The sequence below is a fragment of the Budorcas taxicolor genome, chromosome 9 (assembly GCF_023091745.1).
Source record: "Budorcas taxicolor isolate Tak-1 chromosome 9, Takin1.1, whole genome shotgun sequence".
Classification (NCBI taxonomy): Eukaryota; Metazoa; Chordata; class Mammalia; order Artiodactyla; family Bovidae; genus Budorcas; species Budorcas taxicolor.
Window position 1 is genome coordinate 16,159,698 of NC_068918.1, and position 24,529 is coordinate 16,184,226.

The following is a 24,529-nucleotide window of genomic DNA, read 5'->3' on the forward strand; positions in this document are numbered from 1 at the left end:
CATACAACTGAAGCAACTTAGCTTGGAGCACACACACACTAGATGAAGGAAAAGGCCTGAAAGAGGAGCTTCTGGTGGGGAACTCAACTTTGAGAAAACATTACGTTAGTCCTTGAGTACTTTAGAGAACAAAAGTCTAATTAACCTCCATTTTGCAAAGACTCTCCAAAAGTATATGTGGTTGTTTTTTAATCACTCATTGTATATGAAAGAATAAAAATGCTCCTAATACTTTAAATTCTGTACTTTTCTACATTATACGAATTTGCATACTTCTGTCAAATGGATGGGCCTCCCAGGTGGCACTAGTGGTAAAGAACCTGCCTGCCAATTCAGGAGTCATAAGAGACATGGGTTTGACCCCTGGGTTGTGCAGATTACTTGGAGGAGGACGTGGCAACCCACTCTACTTGCCTGGAGACGTTTCTCTGGTTTCAGATGGGGAATAAAAGCAGAAGCAGAGATTAGTTATGGGACTACTAAAGAAAGAAATCAAGAGAGTCCCCTAGGTTTCTGTCCTGAGTGCGTGAAAAATGGTGGAGTTTTTTTTATAAAGTTTAGAAATATTGACATTGGTCAGGATAGAAATTCAAGGACTCTAGTTAGGTATGTTAATTTTTAGAACCCCTATTAGATAGCCAAGTGAACACACTGAGTAGGTAGCTGATTATATGAGATAAGAGTTTAGTGGAGAAATCAGAAGAGGAGATACAAATTTACATATTAATGGTATTTAAAACCACGAATCTGCAGGAGATTGTTGAGGAGAGAGATTAAATTACTTAGGAGATGACTGTAAAGAAAACTTAGTTTTTGGAGAAGTGGGTTGTTATTTTATTCACTAAGTGCTGTCCAACTCTTTTGAGACCTCATGGACTGTAGCCCACCAGGATGCTCTGTCCATGGGATTTCCCAGACAAGAAAACTGGAGTGAGTTGCCATTTCCTTTTCTGGGGGCTCTTCCTGACCCAGGAATTGAACCCACATCTTTCTGCATTGGCACACCTGGAAAGTCTTGGAAGAGTGGGTTCTCCAATATCAGAGGATAACACCCCACTCTCTGAAGCAAACCTTGACCTTGAGGGATGGAATTGGTATATACATATACCCCTCTTCAGCCCCTTTGGCATTCTGATGTGGTTTCTACGAGGCTTTTGAGAGAATTCCCAGTGAGATAGAATCCCGGATGTGAGCTGCTAGTGAGCAGATCAAATATCACCTTTCCTTCCTTTGTCCCTACTTCATTTTACCAGTGCCCCATTCCTGTTCCTTGGGATCATTTGCAAAAATAAGCTACCTGCACAAAAACCCATGTCCCAGGCTTTGCTTTCCAGGGAACCTGAGTTAAATCACTGTGATATTGTGATTTATAATAAATATATATTTTGGTTTTCATCCAAGGTTCCTGGCTCACAGCTCTCAAAACCTATGCAAATTTCCTGAGCGATAACAGCAATGGGAGCATCTTTTACTACAACACTTAGTCTTCTGTCTTCACTTCCTGGTCTTGAAATCACTCCAGAGCCAAAAAGGTAAAATGGGTATCTTGTTATTCATCACAAGCCCCTCTCAACCACACTTGAGTTACATTAATGAGGTGACACTTGGAAAGCCCCTAGATAACTTGCTGCCAAAGGAACTAACCATGTGTGACTAAAGGAACTTTACTTTACACCACACTCATACCTCCAAAGAGGGAAGAGAGGCTGGAGATTAAGTTCAATCATGATTGGCCAATGATTCAATCAATCAAGGCTACATAATGAAGTCTGCATAAAAATTCCTGAACTATAGGGCTCAGAGAGCTTCCAGGTCGGTGCACTCCAAAACCCACAGGGACAGAAGCTCCTGCGTTAGGACTCCCTCCAGACCTTGCCCTATGTTTCTCTTTCGATGGCAGTTCATTTGTATTCTTCAATGTCTTTTGTAATAAACTGATTATTAGCAAGTAAACTGGTTTCCCAACTTCTGCAAGTTGCTGTTGCAAATTAATAGAACCCAAGGAAAGGGTCATGGGGACCTCCAATTTATAGCTAGTTTGTGAGAAAGAAATGGCAACCCACGCCAGTACCCTTGCCTGGAAAATCCCACGGATGGAGGAGCCTGGTAGGCTACAGTCCATAGGGTCGTAAAGAGTCGGACATAACTCAGCGACTTCACTTTCACTTTCACTTTTGTGAGAAGCACTAGTAACAACCTGGACTTGTAATTGACATCTGAATTGGAGGCAGTCTTGTGGGACTGAGACCTTCACGTGTGCGATCTGATGTTATCTCCGGGTAGATGTGTCAGAATTGAGTTCAACTTGTAGGTTACCTACAAATAGATCTGCTGAGCATTGGAGAACTGCTTGATGGTATTGGAAAAATGCACATTGCAGTCACCTACCATCAGAAAGACACTAAATTGCTTCCTCCGTGATGAGCAGATACTTATGCTTTGCCTTTCAACATCTTTTCCTTGTTTACTCTTCTAACCAATCACATAGCATCAGGGAAAGTTGTCCAGGTTTCAGGATTCAGTTTCTAGCCATATAAATACAATGATTTTCTCTGGTGAACACTGATAGGTGTTTCTAGGAAAAAGTAATAACCTGTTATCCTCCTCATGTATTCAGCTATGCTTTAACCAAACAAGTCAATCAAGCTAGGAAATGAAAGAAAATATGTCAAAATTAAAATTACCAAGAAAGTCCCAATGACAGCAAATCCATTTCCACTGGGATGATAGATAACTTTGAACCCTAAGAAAAGAGAGACATGTGCTATAGAGCCTGGATTCCCTTTCAGCTCTCCTCCCTGGAGTCGAGTTCAGCCTCTCCTGGGGACAGTCTTCTGCTGTTCTTGGCCTTCTCCTCTCAACCAGCTCCAGAGAGCTGCTCACCAGAGAGCAGAAGAAGTGCTTCTTGGCTAAGAACCTTTTCAGGTGGTTGGCCTCCAACCTGTACTATTGGGAAGGGCTCCTAGAAATGATCCTCCTGATTATTTTCCCAAGCAGCTGGTCTCTTCCCACTACCCATCTGGGAGGGGTTGAGAGGAAGCAGTCAGAACAAAGAGGGACACCAAGAACACTGTCTGGTGGAAGAGCAACAGATCCCACTGTCAAGGGAGTATAATCCCTCTCCAGGGCTCGGCCGACTCCTTCCATCCTTGGATCTGCCCACGAAGGGCCGAACTGTCTCCTTGGCCAGCCGGCTTGCCTCACGATTCTTGGAAACGCATCTGCATCTTTCATAAAACATTACAGGGAACATCCAGAACATTCATAACATGTTCATAAATATAAATCTTTAAATGAAATGATTCCCCCCCCCACCCACCCACCTTGGATGAAATGGACTTGTTGAAAAAGAAGCATTTGGCATTCCTCAAACTGCTTTGGATCATGTGCTGTTTAAGTAACTGTCAGTTCACTGCTGGGTTCATTGACACTTGGTTCTTTAATGGTGCTTATAGTGAATAATGCTGTCTGCACAGAAAGGGTAAAGAAAACAGTCATAGGAAATTCAAACCGTTGTACGGTGGATGGTGAGAATGAATATTTCTGATATGCTGATTAAATTTGAAGCCTTAATTTTCTTTACATGCAATCAACAAGAAGTCAAAATAATTATTTTACCCAAATGCTGTGTGTACAGGTTCAGTCTATTTTCATAAAAGAAAAAAAAAAAAACTCAACAGATGGCTAGAAAGAGTAGTTTAAGACATCAAAAACAGCTGAATAAACTTTCAATAGTCTGGGGTGAGAGACAAAGAAACAAGCTTACATTTTAACGTTCTAGCCCATTATATATTTATAGGCATTGTGGGGTTCATTGAGTTATGTTACAAAATATATTTTAACATGTATTCATTGATTTTTAAATGAGAAAATACAATTCAAAAGGAACAGTATAAACCATTTTCTGATAATAACATGCAATGCATACATAATAAAATAATAATTATAATCAACAATCATTTTATTTTTTGTAATTATTATTTTTGTAAATAATAAATTTAACCACATGTTAAATAAATAATATTGCTTTAATAGTCTTACCATTGGGTAGAGGAAGTAATATCCAGGGAAAGATATTTCTATATTAAAGATCATATAACGACAACAGAAGAAGGACTGGGGAGAAGTGTGTCACTATTGAATTATAACAGCAATCTGGATTTGTTCAAAACTGTATGGAGAATCTAACAAGGATAAAACTTTCCTGGAAATTATGACCCCAAAACAGTTAAAGCAGCCCAAATGTCCTGTATTGCACATAGGTGTATGTTTCAGGGGACCTGAGTCTCCCTGTGATTCTGGACAAAATTGCTCAACCTTTCCAGACCTCGGTTTCATCAATTCTAAAATGGATAGATTGAACCGCAAAATATCTTACTTTCCTTCATCTCTAATGTTTAATGACTCTAACAGAGTCATCCTTATCCATATCATGTGTATCAGCTTAAGGTGAACAAAAAAATTTGTCCTCTCCCCAACCCTTTCCTTCCCATTCTTCTTCCTTTATCCCAAATGTCTTCCTCACCATATGATTGTTACAGAAAACAGTATTAGAAAGAGGACCCATTATTGGCTATCAACCCTTTATCTGAAATTAGTTTTAACTGCCACTAGGGGAGAAAACACAAATGTAGTGAGGCCTAAGCTTTCCCAGCGTGATTCATCCCGTGGATTTCTACCTGAGGTCACAGCAGTGGGAGAGGCCAGAGCTGATACCTGGAACACTGGCAGATCTAAACAGTAGAGATAAGGCGAAGAAATGGAGTGGGCACATCATCATTTTATGGTTTACAGCAATCACCATAACCAGTATTAGATTTATCCAGCCAAAAGGAACAGGCCTCAAACACCCAGTCTCACTTTCACTTCACTTTCACTTTGAATATTTTGAACATTGTTCATTGGAAAAATAAAAATACTTTAATTGGATTTGAGATATTCCTCTCATGCTCCCTCTGCCACTCATAGAGAGCTCTAGTACATTCTATGGAAGTACCCCAGTTAAAATCGTTATTAGTATTAAAAACATATCATTTAGTTCATGCAGCCTACAACCCCTCAATATTTATAATCATCAATATTCGTGTTTGAAAAAAAAAACTTAAATCTCCAAGTTAATATCATCAAGATTCAAATACTTCTGACTCATTACAGTTATTAAAGTACATAGGTTTAATCTGACATTAATCATTCTTTTAACCTTGAGATTTATTATTTAATGTCCTGATCTCTCTCATGAGTCCCACGAATTTATTTTTGCTGATGTGTTACAGAGACCATCCAGGTATCTAAATTCTTGTACATTTTTATTCAAAGATAATGTTGTCTTGTAAATTTAAGCATTGGGTTAGGTTTAAATTCTTAAATGAATGCTACTGCTGTTGTTGTTGTTAAGACACCAAACTATTTTCTTAAGACTATGAGACAACAATGTCTAAACTTTAGTCATCTAAAATTTGGCTCCTTCTTAATAAATCCAGTACACAAAAATTTAGGTTTATTTTTTGAAAAGACAAATTTGGGAAGTAATTGAGAATGTCACACACACACACACACACACAAACTATTTATTTTATAACAGAATTTCCTTAAAAAAAAACTTTCAAATAGCTGTTATTTCATTTATAGTAAACTGCTTTAATACTTTCCCCAAGTCTATTTATTGCACAAAGTAAGACGATTTCCTTTCATTTTGAGATACCATTTTCTCTAAGCTTGAAAGTGAAAGTGAAGTCACTCAGTCATGTCCGACTCTTTGCGACCCCATGGACTGTAGCCTACCAGGCTCCTCTGTCCATGGGATTTTCCAGGCAATAGTACTGGAGTGGATTGCCATTTCCTTCTCTAAGCTTAAACATCACTAAAAAACAAAATAGTTTTAGTCACACAGTAGGTCAAAAATAACAAAAAATCCTAATTGTTAAATAATGCAGTCATTGGTGATGAATGTATCCCAGGATAGTCCAAAGTATATGAATTTAAAAAGGTACTAATTCCAGCTGAGTTTCTATTTTTAGCATATTTATTCCACCAAATCTGTTTAATTAGCACATCACTTGGCAGTTTGTTATCTTGTATGAACATTTGTTAATTCTTACTTGATTCCATATGTAAAATTCCAAGTGCTATATTAAATGTGTTAATTGTATGACAATGTATCTATTACGTTAAATCTAGCTTTCTGTCTACTTTCTCCACTTGTCACTTTTTTTTTTTTTAGAAATTTATTAGAAAAAAAAGAGAATTTTACTGCTTATTTTTGAAACAGAACCATGATTCTGTGTGTGACTTTCAGGAAGGTCCTGACGCCATAACATCTCTTTGGGTCCACTCCATTATTCTTGATTAGATGAGAAACAGTAAGTTAGGGCTACCTGTGAGCATGGATTAACGTTCCCCATGAAAGTGCTAGAAACAGACGATTTTCATATGGTTTAAATTCACCTAAAACTGAAAACGAGGTTGCCTTATTCTCCTCCTCATACTGCACACTCCGTTGGCTTCTCCTTGGCTTCTTGGGAGGCTTATTCACAGTCACATATTGGAGCCTGTAGGGCACCCATAAAGATGGCCGACGTGTAGCTGTAAAAATTCTTCTGTCTTTCTTCAGGGTCCTCTCCCTTCTTCTCGCGCCCCTCGCTCCCGCCCCAGCCCCGAGCCCCGCCCCCATAAAGCCTTCCAGAGATCCAAGGCAGACATCCTTATTGACTCAGTGGCACAGCCAGCTCTGGCCACGTGCAAATGAAAACTCTGCTCATTTAAAAGATAACCCTCTCTTCCGGATTTTCACGCTGGCACCTCTCTTTTCCTGTTTTTCCAGACAAACCGGGAAAGATATATACAATATTACCAAGCTGACCCGTTATGGAAGTTGCAAAGTTTTATTTCCTGTGAAGAACCAAGGTTTAATTAGCTAAAAAGGAAGTGAACAGAAGAATGATAAGTAAAAGTTGGGTCTCTGTCTTCCTAGGGAGATTATCCTCAGTACCTCTGAACTTTATTATCCAAACAATGAGGGAATGGCGTGACTTGGAGCCTCTGATAATCTCATACTCATTACTGCTAATGTAAAACTGTGAAGAGGCTGTCAGCTATTGCAGTGGCTTTGGACTAAGGAGAAGCAAACCTCAGAAGGTTTGTGATTTGGAAGAAGTTCACATATGCTTCCAGAATTTGGCTGCTTGTCCAAAGCTTATCCGAACTATCTGAACCTTTTAAGTCTTCAGAATTGGCCTGGACATTTCTGGCTCTTTCTTACTGGACCTGGCTTGGAACTGTGTAAGGATGGCCTTTTATAAAGATTTTTGGCACCTCTGGTTCTGATGCTGCTTACAATCTGCAACTAAAAATGTGCAAATCAAAAATGCATTTTAATTATTTTAAAATGTTACAGTTTGGAGTTTTGCAAAAACTTTTTTTTTTTAATGCTAACACTCTTCACAGATCTTTTTATAATTATGTGATCATATGAACTAAGGTAACCAATTGTTTCAGGTTGCAACAACTGATAAGTTTCCTTAGAGGGTGGGAGTTTTTGATTCCAAAATGGGGGACGTACTGGATAACTAAGACAAGTTACTCACCCTAATATGAACATTTCAACAGCAGACCAAATTCTGGCTAAAGTCCAAAATAGAATGTAATGAATAACATATCTAGTAATGTTTTTTAGATTATACATTTATCTGTGCTAATTATTATATAATTAGAATTTTGACCTTAGTCAAAGACTTTAAAAGATAATTATTTTTTCCCTACTGGTTCTACTGTTTCTACAAGATACAACCCTGGCTGATTTACCAGTGGATGTAATAATCTTACACAGAAAAAAGTAATGAAGTTAGGAGAAAAAAGTATAAAAAATTTCAGGTTTTTACTCCATGTCATGACCATGAGCTAAAATTCCATTAAAAAAAAATCAAAAAACAAAAGAGAAATTATACTCAAATTATATTCCGTGGAGTGTTTTAATGCAGTCTCGGGGGCCAAGATACAGTCTAGTAAAGAATAATGATCATGAGAATTATTAATATAAAGTAGATCACCATTGCTGAACTTTTACTTTGCTCTAGAGTGATATCAGTTTAATATTTTCTTAGAACACACACATTTTTAGAATCCAGTCTTCATTATTTTTCTTCTTGGTCCTTATAGAACAGAGCTGTGGAATTTCCTATAAATGGTCTCCAGCAAAAGTCCTATTTTCTTTACCCCCTCCTTCCAGCTCATTTCTTCCAAAGAAACTTCAACTTTCATTCCCCAACCAAGGAGTCTTGGGACTACACGGATCATGTAATTTATAGTCCTCACCAACAACTTTTGAAAGTGAAGAGGGTGCTATTAATAATTAAGCTAGGATAACAGGCATAAATCTGGACTATCCAAAGCATACACTGTGAATGTTCACACCCGCAATCTACAAAGTGTATAGATGACCGTTGTAGAATTTGGTTCTGAGTCTTTCATGCATATCTTTATTTAATTACTAGTGCTCTCTTCTTTACAACCCCCACCCCCCACCCCGCTCCGCTCACTCTCCACACACAAATTCTTTTTCCTTCCCCGTGTCTCTCCCATGTTACTCTGAGTAGCACAGATTCTTCAATCAACCAGTGTCCTCAGGAATCTTAGGAAGCAGGTTTGTTCTGCTGCTGTCAGAATCAACAGAGCAAAACTTGCCCTGCCTCCTTCTCTCTCTTTTACCCTGCTTTCTTGCTTTTTTCGTGTTTTCTCTTTAAACTCTAGAATTTGTGAATGGTCATGGTATAGGGGAGGAATTATTTTTCCATAATGATAACATTTTCCCTTTAATGACCTTGGGTTTTCTGGTCTTTAAATACTTCACTTTTTTTTTTTTTTTTTTTAGTATCTGGTAAGTAACTTAAAGGAGAAGGCAATGGCACCCCACTCCAGTACTCTTGCCTGGAAAATCCCATGTACAGAGGAGCCTGATAGGCTGCAGTCCATAGGGTTGCTAAGAGTCAGACATGACTGAGCGACTTCACTTTTACTTTTCACTTTCATGCATTGGAGAAGGAAATGGCAACCCACTCCAGTGTTCTTGCCTGGAGAATCCCAGGGATGGTGGAGTCTGGTGGGCTGCCGTCTCTGGGGTTGCACAGAGTCAGACATGACTGAAGCAACTTAGCAGCAGCAGCAGCAGCAAGTAACTTAAAAAAAATTTTTTTTAACTCCATCTCTACTGTGAGGAAATTAGAACGTACTCTCCAGTATTGAAACAATCTTCCTCTCACCTCTTAGTGTGAGAATTATAGTCCTTGAGACGTGTGAATCCAAAAGTAGACTCGGCCCTTTTCTCCCAGGGGGCCTTGTAACTCACACGATGTAACCACAGCTTGTGGTAGGCTGCTCAATTTTCAGAGTTTTCTCCCTTGGTGCATAAATTAGGGCTCTTCCAAGGGCTCCATGATTTAGCAAGAAAGAAAGAAAAAAAAAAAAAACAGCCTCAATATTAGCCCATAGTAAAATGGAAAGCAAAACGAATCATTACAATTTTAAGTAATATATAAGTAGTTCAACAGGAATTTCTTCTTAATTTGTGAATAATGACTCAGTTCCATGATGGCATTTGAGATGTATCATGAGTTTTTTTATTAGTGTCTGCCACTTTGAACAGGGCTTGACCATGTCCAAATGTTGTGCTTTTCGTGTGGTCCACTCAGAAAATGGTATCCCACCTTCTAGGTGTCATTTGACTGGAGGGAGAGATGATCATGACCAATTGTGTGATGACTGGCACATTGCCCATGGCCTGGACTTAGGTCCAGTGGCTGTTGTCAAGCAAATTCCGCTAAAGTTTCTGTCACTTTTAGGGCCAGTCTTTGCTTAGCTCTGTTACACAGACCTTAAACAGTCTCAATTGTAGAGAAAGGCTGCCTTTCTGGCACTGGATAAAATGTCTGGGTGTATCATGTGAGCTCTCTAACCCTTAATTGATAATGGCAACAAGTCATGCCAGTCATTCAGGAACTCCTCATCTCCATCTCAAGTAACCTTGTGGATGAGGACTGGCACAGCCCCTTGCATTTCAAACATTTCAGATACTGTTTCTTGCTTTTTGGCGAAAACTCTCACTGATGCTGGAAAAAGACCAAGATATGTTATGTTGTTACTTTTTTTCAGTCCTGACTTTGCTTTCCTTTAGAAAATATGCTGCTTGATTTACTAAATGTGTGTGTGTGGGGGGGGGGGGGGGGGGGGGCGGGGGCAGGGTGTGGTGGAATCTCCCTCTTCTCATTTTCCCTTCCCACTGGGGGCTCAAGGTGATGTCAAGAATGCTATTAAGTGGCACCTTTTTAGATGGCATACTAGACACATGGCAGTCAGATCCATTTCACTGGCACCTTAGTTAATGGGCTTTTTATGGTACTCTGGTGCACATAGGGTTTCTGGCTCATTTCCTAAATTACCATTCAGAGGAGGGAAAAGTCTCTCAGTACAGCATGATGTTCTATTGTGTTCAGGCAGGGACACTGTTTAGAAAATTTAGCACACCATGAATTTGATACCACTCATGAAGGTATCAAAATGGAATCACCAAACATTAATTTACAATTTCACACTGAGTAAAAATTCTTCAAGGGAGCTTTAGCCTAACAGGCAGCCTCCTTTTGGGGTGCTTTCTTGTCACCCATACAAAACTACTGTCACCCACTAAGTCACCCTGGAAACCTTAGAACCAAACTTGACACAGCCATCAGTCCCCCATGACCCCAGATAAACAACTGTTTACTTTTGATGGTTTTGTTCACTTTTCTTGAGCAACCTGAGATCGAAGGCTGAATAAAATTCTTTTCCCTCATATGATTCCATTAATTGAGGAAAATAAAGACTCCTTCTATTTCCTTGTACCTTCATTCTCCCAGAAATATATTTTGTTAAAGGAACAAGGAGAAATAAAAGAAAGGGTAGAGTCCCCACATCCATCTTCCTAAGCTCAGAAGTACAGAAGTAGTTAGTTGTATGCTTCCCAAGGCAGAGGGTTAGGGCTTGTTCTCAGATACCTGATGGCTGAATTTAATTTTGGGATCCCCTTAGTTTCCTTAATCATGGCATAGGACACTATCACTTTATATTCAATGTTTATTTAAGTGTCAAGTTTAGGCAATACTATTATTTTAGGAATAAAGAGATATGACAAGTAGGTCTCTCCTAAAAACATAGGGTAAGCAGAGAAAAACAAAGGGGTTTTGAGGTGATAAGATAACAGTCAAATTGCAAGATTATCAGAGAAAATAAAGGAAATGGAAAATCCCTAGAACTGAGAGAAAATTAGGAGAAAAAAAAAAAAAAGGAGAAAAGAAGGAGATGAAGAACTGAGGATCTGTTCATTTTATTTCAAAACGACCGAAGTGATTTGTGTAGAAACTCATTGTACCCAGTAAGAAATTCAAGTGTGCAACAGATGGGCTGATTGTTTAGTGTTTGGACTCCACAGGCCTTTTTGATCATTAATATTAATAATTAAATGGCAATTCAAGAAGATCACACATATTTCTAGTCACTTTCCTAATATGTTGAAGTTTAGATTAGTAGAACAAAATTACAGATGTGAAAAACAATCTTGTATAAGTCTATCCACTCAACTCAGGTAGATGAGTGTTTATAAATCAAAAACAATAAGAAGAGGGGATCCTAAATAGAGGTGGAAATTTCTAAGAACTTTTTCTTTGAATCCTTGAATTTTAAAAGGAATTGGTATAGTCATAAATACCATTGAGAGGTAGGTTGACCAATGGTTCTCCATCCCTACTGAGGGAGAAGAATAACATAAACTAATTCTCTGAGGAGATGATTCAAATTAAATACATAGGAGGGACTTTCCTAGTAGTCCAGGGGTTAAGATTTTGCTTTCCAATGCAGTGGGTGTGGGTTCGATCCCTGGTCAGGGAACTAAGATCCTACATGCCTTGTGGCCAAAACTAGAACCCCAAAACATGAAACAGAAACATTATCACAACAGATTTAATCATGCTTAGTTGCTCAGTCATTTCCAACTTTCTGTAATGCAGTTTAATAAAGACTTTAAAAATGGCTCATATTTAAAAAAATCTTTAAAACATTTTTAAGTAAATAAATAGATGGGAGATTTATCTTGCAGCAAGGGCTGTGTTCAGTTCAGTTCAGTTCAATTGCTCAGTCATGTCCGACTTTTTGCAACCCCATGAATTGCAGCACGCCAGGCCCCCCTGTCCATCACCAACTCCCAGAGTTTACCCAAACTCATGCCCATTGATTCGGTGATGCCATCCAGCCATCTCATCCTCTGTCGTCCCCCTCTCCTCCTGCCCCCAGTCTCTCCCAGCATCAGGGTCTTTTCCAATGAGTCAACTCTTCACATGAGGTGGCCAAAGTATTGGTGTTTCAGCTTCAGCGTCAGTCCTTTCAATGAACACCCAGGACTGATCTCCTTTAGGATGGACTCGTTGGATATTAGGAAGCCTTAAATGTCCTACTGATGATCTCTGAAATTGAGCTTAACCTTGCTTGATTTGTTTTTGTTTGGGAGAGTTAGGGTATAACATTGGATAACCTCTGTAACTTCTGGGTGTATTCAATGAGAAGAGCTAAAATTCTGTTTTATAAACCAGGACCCAAGTCAGTGGGCATATTGTTTTTCCCTCTTTTGTGTTATGTGGTAGATGGCCTAGTCTGGAGGACTAAGTTTCTTCATCCTTTTGAAGTCAATTTTTAATGAAACTTTCTCAAAGCAGCCTAACTGCTACCTGCCTATCCTCATCTCTCCCGGTTCTGTGTCCACTGAGATGAGTAAACAAACAGTATTCTCTGAAATTTTTATCAGGGATTTCTAGTTTTATATTATTCAATTTGAATTTTTAAAAACTGTGAACATGACTACCATCCAAACAATGATACTGACTATTTCATTGAGGTAAAGCCTGAATATTCTGTCTACAACCTGTGCAAATTTTTAAAATGATTATAACAACTTAAATGTAAAGTTCCTGGCTTATCAACTCACCTGGACAAAACCCATTGCTTTAAAAAAGCATCCTTCTGGTTTCTGCAAATGTTAGCAAACCTTGCTTATTGCTCCTGCATCAGATTTCTCAAGTTCCCCACTAACTTCTCTCACTGTCTTAACCTCAGATTTTCTAATTATTTCTTTTTATCTCAAAAAGTAGAACACATGATTTAAATCAGCAAACAATACAAATTGATTTGTCTGTAAAGAATATCCTACTTATAATAGAAACATCTAAAAAACTTATCAAGACTTCCTTGGCAATCCAGTGGTTAAGGCTTCACATTCCAGTGCAAGAATCCCTGGTCTGATTGGATCTCTGGTCAAGGAGCTAAGATCCCACAGGCCTCTTAGCCAAAAACCAAAACATGAAACAGAAGCAATATTGTAACAAATTCAAGAAAGACTTTAAAAAACAGTCCACATAAAAGAAAATCTTAAAAAGTAAAATAAGAAAGGAAGTCATTGGTTAAGATATCTAATACAAATTAATATAACTTTAAGATATCTGCACTGTTTATCAGTGCCTCCTACTATAACAATCATTCACATCACCTGAGTGAATGAGTGACTGAAAGTTGTTCAGTCATGGCCGATTCTTTGCAACCCCGTGGACAGTGCCCCACCAGGTTCCCCTGTCCATGGAATTCTCCAGGCAAGAATACTGGAGTGGGTTGCCATTCCCTTCTCCAGGAGATCTCCCTGAGCCAGGGATAGAACCTGTGTCTCCTGCATTGCAGGCAGATTCTTTATTGTCTGAGCCAACAGGGCACATCACCTGAGGAGTTTATTGAAAACACAGATTCCAGGGCACCACCAGAGGGAGGTCTTCATTCCAAAGATCTAGGACATAATCTGTGGTCCTCCAAGTTTGGAAATCACAGACCTTGGTTAGTTCCGCACATGTTGTAGAATTTAAGATCCTAAAATCAGTAGTGAGCAACAACACAGAGAAAATGCAATTAAAACAAAAATTTAAAAATCGTGTTCTTCAGTTTTTGTTTTCCCCCAATATACTCTCGTCTTGACCTTCCTTCTACTTTTGGAGGAATAAATTAAATGCCTCCGAAGTGGGAGAGACTTTTCTTTTGCTATGGGATTAGCCAGCAGGCCAATCAACCATCAATTGACCTGTTTCCCTTCTTTTCCTGTTTGCATTCCAGGCATGTTCAAGTGATTAAGTACCATTTGAACTCTGCCTGGGAAGTAAGGTGATGACAGGACAAGAGGAGAAATAAGTTACCTCAACACAGAGCCTGTTATAGCACATAGAAATGCAGATGTTTACTTGTGTTTGAGTTAAAGAAAGCATTAAGCTTCTGATTCCTTTAAGTGTAAATGCTGACTAAATAGCCTTTGATCACCATGTAAATTCGTGTAGTGCAAAAGTTCATATTTTGGATTTTCTGCTAAAGAATCTCCAGTTTTCTGTGTTTCAGGAGATTCTACAGTTGCACTGACTGTTAATTATGGGCACTTATATATGAGGTACAATAGCCCCTAGCAACAGTGGAAAGATGCAAGAAGGACGAGAGACCTGAGATTTGAGGAGAGGTATTACAAACCTAGGGAGAGTATTAAAAAGCAGAGACATCACTTTGCTGACCAAGGTCTGTATGGTCAAAGCTATGGTTTTTCCAGTAGTCATGTATGGATATGAGAGTTGGACCCTAAAGAAGGCTGGGTGCTGAAGAATTTATGCTTTCAAATTGTGGTGCTGGAGAAGATTCTTGTGAGTCCCTTGGACAGCAAAGAGATCAAACCAGTGAATCCTAAAGGAAAACAACTCTAAATATTCATTGGAAGGGCTGATACTGAAGCTGAAGCTCCAGTACTTTGGCCACATGATGTGAAGAGCCCACTCATAGGAAAAGACCCTGATCTTCAGGAAGATTGAGGGCAGAAGGAGCAGCAGGTGGCAGAGGATGAGGTGGTTGGCCAGCATCACTGACTCAGTGGACATGAGTTTGATCAAGCTCTGGGAGAGAGTGAAGGACAGGGAAGACGCCTGGTGTGCTTCAGTCCATGGGGTCACAAAGAGTTGGCCGTGACTGAGTGACTGGACAACCATTGAATAATAGGTAAATGAAGAGAACTGTACCAGCTGCCAAAACTGGCCACTGATGTAGTCAGGTAACACTTAGTGATGGGACTTGAGTAGAAATTACAGATGCGTTGGATTGATAGGGAGCCAAGATCTCTGTGCATAGGTGGCAAGACCATGGTCATTGGTGTAGGGTTCAGGAGTGAATTTCTAATTTCAAAGCTAGCACGGAGGAGTGACAGGAAAAGGGGCTGGCAAGACTCTTGCTGGGTCTGCGCCATCATAGGGCACTGGATTCTGGGTATGGCTGGAGACAGAGAGTCTAGCAGTCAACACAACGACCCCTGAATACCAAACTTCAGCAGAATAGATGAAATGTGGATTGAGAGATGTGTTTTATTTCAGCATGTATTGAGGATGAAGGGTAGGCTATCCTCTTGATGGAAAAATCAGTGAGCCAAACTGGGAAAGACAGAGACTGTGGAGCCAGTGAAATGCTGATAAGGTGCCAAGTGTATCTGGACACTCTGTAGAACATTATGCCAATGGTATTCCTATTCCTGTTGGGAACAGAAGTATTTTTAAATGTTAGAAAAGAATATTAAATTCAGTTTGAAATTTTAAGAGGGAGAAAGAACTCAAAGCAGACTGAATCAATATTTTTAAAAAATTATCTATGAATCATCCTTTAGAGCTAACATGGCAAACTACACTTCCACTGATGAATCCATATATTGTCCTAACAATCTCTAGTCAACCATGACTATACACATCCCTACCCAAAATAGCTTGCCAAGCTTATGTAAAGGGAAAGCCCGGACTCCTCAGTTAGCATTCAGTCATAGCTAGGCTATGATTGCAGCCTCTTTTCTTATTTCATTCTGTGCTCTGGCTCCCCAACTCCATTCTCCATTTCCTGAACAAATTTCACAACTTCACAACTTTCCTTTAACCAAAATTATGCAACTTAAATAGCAACAGCCTTCCATGATTGCCAATCAAAAATAACTTCTTTTTCTTCTGTGTACTTTGGTTTGTTCACTTAATTCTGCCTTCCGTTTACTTTGTCCCTCTTTTTCTTCGTTCATTTGAGACTTTGACCAAGCCAACCAGAAACTGAGCTTTTTTATGAAGAGATTGTTTTTTCATTGTTATAATCCCCAGTGTCTAGTTCGGAGTTTTGCAGGTGGCAAGGACTCACATTTTAAATTAAATAACCATCTGTCTCGTATGAATGCAAAATGTATATTCTAATTATATTTATTGTTTAAAAAAAGGCACAGATCTCTTATTTTATAATGAAGACAAATATTAACACTTTATTCTCTAATGAATTACCTTCTTGTTCCTTAATGAAATGCCTCTTCTGGATTAATCCTCAATCTGTGTTTTCATCATAACACACTAATTATAATTTTAAAACTATGCTTTGATAATACTGCATTCAGTCAAAGTCCCCTATTCCGAGTGTAGCAGTCCATTCTAATTTTTGAATACATGGCAGGCAAAGTGTGTAGACCCCAAATTAAGCTACTAAAAGTCATTAGAGTAATCCATTGCTTTTTTTCTCATGAAAGTTTCACTTTCCCCTCTTTATTTCTCATGTGACCTAGATTTAAAAGGGAACATTCTCTATTCCATGCTTAAAGTCCACTTTAGGCATTTTTGGTTTCATTATCTTTGATTTCCTTAACACTCTGAGCAAGGCCAACTCTTAGGACAAGGGAAAGAGCATTTTAAGTTTAACCAAAGCTCTGTCTCTAGTCAGCAGAGGTTCCAAATTAATGAGCTCTGAAGAGATCCAAGTCTAGCCCCTGCTGGACTATGCTGTGGGGCCAGGACAGGGCAGAGACACCAATTGAATAATAGAGTGTCTCAGTGTCAATGGAACTTACTCACCCCAGGGATAAAAAAGCACCATTAAAAGCAAATAACATCTAATTAGAATCTTCTCTTCATTCAGATTTCTTCTGAAGATGAATTTTCTTTCATTTTATAATAGATTATAGATCCATCATCTGAATTCAAACTGCAATTGCTTTGTAGGATTGAAATGAGATAGATCACTCAGGTCCCCCATTCACTGAGATCTGCACAAAAGAGTGATTAGAGAATACACAAGCAGAGCACTGTAAAAATGGTCACAAAATAATTTTCTTTATGTTTGTAAAATATATTCTCTCCAGAGAATTCTTCTCAACTTGGAGACAACAGCTCTTTCTAGGAGGTCTTTCTTATTCATATGTTCCAGCTGGGTTGAGCAAAATCTTGAGAAAAAGTTAACTAAGTTACCCTTCTCAGGTTGATAGGTTATGCCAGAATGGCTCAGGGTGAGAAAAGTAAGAAAAGATATTCTACTTATTTGTTTATCTCAGAGTAGAAACTAGGAAAAGTAAACAGCTGCCTAAATTTTTTTAAGTACCAAATCTACAAAGAGACACAACTGAGTGAGCATGCGTGTGCGTGTGCACACACACACACACACATACACACACACACACACGTCACTATACATACAGCTCCCAGTCAAGAATTATTTGAATATTTCCCCGGAAAAATGCTAATATGCAGCACAATGCTTTTAAAGTATCTATTTGAAAGATACTTAATGATTTAGAGATTGATGTTAAGTGTTCACAGTGGATCAGGCAATTTACCTTTTTTAGGGGGTGAGGAAGTGGACCCTGTTGCAAGGCTTGCAGGATCTTAGTTCCTCCACCAGGGATTAAAACCAGGCCATGATCAGGAAAATGCATTGTCACTGGTCCTAACCACTGGACTGCCAGGGAACTCCCAAGACAATTGAATTAACTATATTTTAAAATTTAATCAGAAATGGTAATCCTGGAAGTGAAGTGAAGTCACTCAGTTGTGTCCGACTCTTTGCGACCGCGTGGACTGTAGCCTGCTCAGGCTCCTCAGTCCATTGGGATTCTCCAGGCAAGAATACTGGAGTGGGTTGCCATTTCCTTCTCCAGGGGATCTTCCCAACCTAGGGATCGAATCTGGGTCTCCTGCATTGCAGGCAGACGCTTTATCCTCTGAGCCACCAGGGAAGCCTGGAAGATAGGTATTAATAGCCTCTATTTTAAAGAGGATGGAGGTGAGCCTTAAAGAAGTGAAGCAATTTCACTAAGTTCTCAGTGGAAACTGGGTTCACTCACAGGCTGCCCTTTCCTTACACTATACCATATTGCCTTTCTAGAAAAAATAGTCCTCACAATTGCTGAATTATTTCATACTGCCTTCTTTATGAGAATGCAAAATTATATCAGAGCAAATCTTATCAGACCCAACCATTATGTGGAGAAGAATTCAATATGTACAGAAATTCTGAGAATGGACAACTATAAGTAAAGTTCCCATTTATATTTCCTCAGTACAGTTCAGTTGCTCAGTCGTGTCCAACTCTTTGCAACCCCATGGACTGCAGCACACCAGGCTTCCCTGTCCATCACCAACTCCCAGAGCTTACTCAAAACTCATGTTCATCGACTCAGTGATGCCTTCCAATCATCTCATCCTCTGTCGTCCCCTTCTCCTCCTGCTTTCAGTCTTTCCCATCATCAGGGTCTTTTCGAATGAGTCAGTTCTTCACATCAGGTAGCCAAAGTTTTGGAGTTTCAGCTTCAGCATCAGTCCTTCCAATGAATATTCAGGACTGATTTCCTTTAGGATTGACTGGTTGGATCTCCTTGAAGTTCAAGGAACTCTCAAAAGTCTTCTCCAGCATGACAGCTGGAAAGCATCAATTCTTTGGCGCTCATCTTTCTTTATAGTCCAACTCTTACACCCATACATGACTACCGGAAAAACCATAGCTTTGGCTAGATGGACTTTTGGCAAAGTAATGTCTCTGCTTTTTAATACACTGTCTATGTTGGTCATAGCTTTTCTTCCAAGGAGCAAGTGTCTTAATTTTATGGCTACAATCACCATCTGCAGTGATTTTGGAACCCAGAAAAATAAAGTCTCACTGTTTCCATTATTTCCCCATCTATTTGCCATGAAGTGATGGGACCTGATACCATGATCTTCATTTTCTGAATGTTGAGTTTTAAGGCAACTTTTTCACTCTCCTCTTTCACTTTCAGCAAGAGGCTCTTTAGTTCTTCACTTTCTGCCATAAGGGTGGTGTCCTTTGCATATCTGAGGTTATTGATATTTCTCCCAGCAATCTTGATTCCAGCTTGTGCTTCTTCCAGCCCAGCGTTTCTCATGATGTACTCTGCATAGAAGTTAAATAAGCAGGGTGACGATATAGAGCCTTGACGTACTCCTTTTCCTATTTGGAACCAGTCTGTTGTACCATGTCCAGTTCTAACTGTTGTTTCCTGACCTGCATACAGATTTCTCAAGAGGCAGGTCAGGTGGTCTGGTATTCCCATCTCTCTCAGAATCTTCCACAGTTTATTGTGATCCACACAGTCAAAGGCTTTGGCATAGTCAAGAAAGCAGAAATAGATGTTTTTCTGGAACTCTCTTGCTTTTTGCATGATCCAGCAGATGTTGGCAATTTGATCTCTGGTTCCTCTGCCTTTTCTAAATCCAGCTTGAACATCTGGAAGTTCACAGATCATGTACTATTGGAGCTTGGTTTGGAGAATTTTGATTCCTAGTAGGCAATTTTTAAAAAATTGTAATTATACTTAATACAATTTTGATGTTCATTTTGAACCAATCCTTTTGCATCCTGTTTGATTAAAAAGAAAATGAAAAGGCAAATCTAATGAAGTACTTGTTTGTTAAAATTGTTTCTTCGTTTGGCTTCTGAGATAGCACTCTCTTCCTTCCTCACTGGTCATTCTTACTCTCATTAACTCCTCCTTATCTCCCTCATACTTTAACAAACAGCCTTAATCCTCTAACTTCTGTATTTACCCTCACTCCCTTGGCTAGTAAATTCATACTTAGTAAAAGATCAGTCTGAATAGTCCCAAATCATCATTTCCACGCAAAAGCTCTCCCCCTAATCTTGAGATTCATAACCTGACTGCCTTTCAAGATTTCTGTTTATGTGTAGACACCTCAAATGTAAGATGTCAATAGACACATTTCTCATTCTCCCCCATGAAAGTGTTTATCAGTTTTTTCTAGAAAAGGACAATGCCATCCCTCTAGTTTTTCTGCACTCTTAATTGCTTTCTTTCTCTGATATTTTACATCCCATCTTTGAATAAATCAACATTACTGTCAAAATATGCCCAGAATTTGATGAGCTTTCCTGAACTAACTCATCGTTTATGATACAGACTTTTTCAGTAGCCTTATAGCTGGTCTCCCTGCTTCTTCTATTCTGGCATTTTCCAGTTTATTCTCACAAAGCAGCCAAAATAGATCTTTAAAAACACAAAAATTTATTTTTTACATGTTTCTCTGTTCTAGCCCCTTAAATGGCTCTGCACTTCACTCACTTCACTCACCTTTAAACTGGCCCACAAGTCTTTATGTGTCCTGATCCCCTCTGGACATTCTCTGGACTTTTTCTACATTCTACCTTGACCATTCCAAGTGCAGGTTTATCTTAGTTTCTTCAATCTACTGTTCCCTCAGATCTCTACATAACTCGTTCCTTCAAAATATCTGCTGAAATGTGCCCTCATCATTGAAGCTGCTCCTGACAACTGTATCAGACTATTCTTCTCTGGGTACAGCACTCCCTACCCCCTTGCACAGTATCACTTTTACCCTTCACAGTGTTCACAACTGACATGTTATACATTTATATATACATAGAATGGATACCCCAACCATAAGATAATTTGAGGGCAGGGTTTCTTTGTTCTATTTTTCAATATTCTTTTTCCAGCTCTTGGAACAGCGCCTGTCACAAACAAAGTGCTTAGTAAATGCGTGTGTGTGTGCACGCGTGCTGTCACTTCAGTCATGTCTGATTTGTGCAACCCTATGGCCTTGAGCCTGCCAAGCTTTTCTGTCCATGGGATTCTCCAGGCAAGAATGCTGGAGAGGGTTGCCATACGCTTCTCCAGGGTGTCTTGCCAATCCAGGGATCGAACCTGTGTCTCTTCGGTCTCCGGCATTGGCAGGCGGGTTCTTTACCACTAGCACCACCTGGAGAGTCCAGTAAATACTTACAGGATGAACAAATGAAGCATAACCAGTGAGGTAAACAGGCAATCAGAATGTCTTAAAGTCTTCATTGGGGGTGGCAAGGATCCTTGCATGGTCAAAAAATGTAAACAATTTAGAATATTTGGGACACAAGAGGAACAATGTGGCAAAAGAAAAGCTTAAAAGCAAAAGCAGAATATTTTACATGGCTTTGCTTTAGAATGATAGCTTCAAATCTAGGATCTCAGAAAAAATATCATAAGCAAAATAATTTAGTTCATCTGTTAATAACTGTTATGCAAAATTAACAACATAATGAAATCTTTCAGTCCACTGGGAGTTATAGCCTAACAGAAACCACTTTGGTTTCATAGGTCTTTAAAAGATTTAGCTGATGCTCATTCCAAGGGACCCTTAACAGACCCTTATAGATAAACAGAAATAGTCCAAAAGTTTCTCATTAGAAATACAACTGGGAGCATTTTTATATAACTCTAACAATTTTGAGCAAAGCCTGGGTACCAAATCAAATTTTGTCTTTAATAAGCTCTGAAATTCTGGATGGAGTGGCATGCAACTCCTTGGAGCCATATTTCCTGTTTATAAAACAAGAATAGATAGCAATTCCTGTATCACATGGTTGTTAGGATCAAATAAGAAACATCCATTAACACAGTATGGAACAGGGAGTGAAGTCATCAGGATTCCAGGATTTTAGTCCTTGGTCTTCAAGTAGCCTTAGAGAAGACAGTTGACTTTATGGATTTCAGCTCCAATATCTACAAATATAAATATCCAGGGTCTTTAAATTCTAAGATATGCAACATCCTTTGAAAACTGTAAAGTAAACACGTGAATATTTGGTACTAAAACAAACAGCAACAATGATAGCTGCAAAAATGATACTTATATTCTCTATATACAAAAACAATTTCCACAGTGCTAAACTGACCCCACCTCACACCCACACCCTCTGCTCCAGAGTTATCTACAGCAATCAAGGTGTGCCAGACACTCACACACCCACCAAACTCAGAAAAATAGCTACTATAAATATTAGGATGGCAAAGCCATAAAGCCAGTTCATGATTACTGAGCTAGTCTATGTGTGCAGCCCAGCACTGCTGCAAGTGGATTGCGTTTGTTTTTTTCAGAAAATTATGATGCCAGCAATGGACAACGGCAGCTTCTTAAAAATGTCACAGTTAAATAATAGTTGTAAATACAGGAAATCAAAGATTTGTATTTAATAGTAAGTAAATTTGTTTGTGACTCAGTTTCCTTATTTGAACTACAATAAAAGATAATTTGCCATGTCTTAAAGAAAGATTGTAAGGAGACACAAACTTCAAAATGAACTCTGGGTTTTGAAGAACAATGGTGTAAATGACATTTTCTCTCAGTCTATCAACTGTAAATCTCTTTGAAATGTCTCCAGTAAAGTGATAATTGAAGCTCATTACTACCAGGTTATTGCGTGATCCTGAAGAACTACTAGTAAAAAACAAAAAACAAAAATAGCTTATAATCATCAGTGTTGGCACAATGCACATTTTATCCTTCTCCAATTGATAAAAATGTGGCTCTCTCATGCAAACAAAGAACCTTTTAGATGTACCTCCAACTTTTCATCTTAGGAATGGTTTTCTTGACATACACCAATGTGAACAATTGAACAATAAGCACTCAGGAGCTAATCTTTATGGCTTGCCTATTTATCTTCTTGAAATGATCAGAGAAGATGCTAATTTTGAAAGTACAATGAATTCCACATTATATAGTAAAGTCTAAATACTAATGTCTATTAAATTGGCAGTGATAACTATGGTTTCTAGCATCACCTGCTGTGAGGTTTTACAAAGGGCTGGGAAGTAACAGAAATCTCCCTTCTTATCTCACCGGCATCTGTGAAATTTCAAGACTATTAAATTCTAGCAAATAATTAGTTCTGCAATATGAATATAGCCTTTAATAGGGCAAACAATCTAAATACCCTCTCTAACGATGACCCCCTGAAAGAGAATAAAGTCGTTGTGAATTATTTGAGTTGTTTTAGATCATTTGAGTTATGACATTTCTTTCTTTCATAGTGACATATTCCAAAGGAACTTGCTTTTTGTGTGTGTGGGGGCAGTGGGGGGGGGGGGGGTGTAGTATGAATCTCCTCTAATGGAGACAAAAACATCACAACCTTTTGAAAACACTCAGAATGAAATCATATAGATTTGATGTTTTGGTTTTTGGTTTATCTGTTGTTTCCTGTTCAAGAATGTGAATCTTCTTTTATTAGCAGTCATGTTTGTTAAGTGGCACTGCAACTTGCCTTTCCCACCAGGCAGTCCTTTGCTCTCCTCTTCTTCCCCCACCCCGCCTCCCCCCACGACTTTCACCGCTCTCTCCTGTGTTAATTTGCACACCTCACCTGCTCCCCTGTAATTGACCGTTGCTATGTGTGTGGTATTCGGAGGGGCAGGGAAAGAATAAGGAGAGGAATGTGCGGGTCAGCTTCCTTTGCCTGATACACAGCCACGGAGCAAGGTTCCTGCCCTCTCCTTGGATCTAGTGAAATGCTATGAAGTATTATTACTTCATAGCACTTTGAATATCATCCAAAGAACCCAAAGTGCTTTATAAATACGATGCCCTTGACACCGAGTGCCACGCATTTCTCTCTTTTGGGAGAGCAGTTCCCCTCCCAGGGGCCCGCTTCTGAGGACATTCGCTGCTAGACCCTTTGACTCTCACATCTGGGAATGTGAACTGAGAAATTGCTACCACTCAGGCTCTGGAAGTATCCTGGACTCCGAAAGTCTGCGTGATTAAGCGGGTGAGCAGCAGACAACACCACCACCACCCTCCCCAGGCATTTCCCCTGATTAGCCTGAAATCCAGCCCCTGTTCTTAATGTGACTATTTTGGTCTGTGGGTTCATATTAGGTTCACAGATGAAAATGAACAAAACCAAGGTCCAAAATTCCAGTTAGAACCAGGAAGACGTTGAATTTCAGTTTTATCATTGTCTTTTGTTTTTGTGATTACCAGTACGTGTTACCTGGGAATTTAATCAAGATTAAAGTATCTTAAATGAATGTTGCATAAAATTCTTAAAGTGAAGATTAACTTCCACTAACTAATATAGTGTTTTCAATTTTGTGATTTTGCCAGGAAAAATATCTTAGAGCAATAAAAAAGTTTATAACATCAATTTGCTAGCCGATATGTGGAACGTCACCTCTGAAATTCCCAAACTATTACTTGTGACATTTATCCTTTATCGGAGGCTTCCCTAGTGGCTCAGAGGTTAAAGTGTATCTCAGACAAATATCACATACTGAATATTTGCATTTATATCCTAAATACAAATGCAGTCTACACCCTTAACCAATCACCCTTATGACATTTAGGGA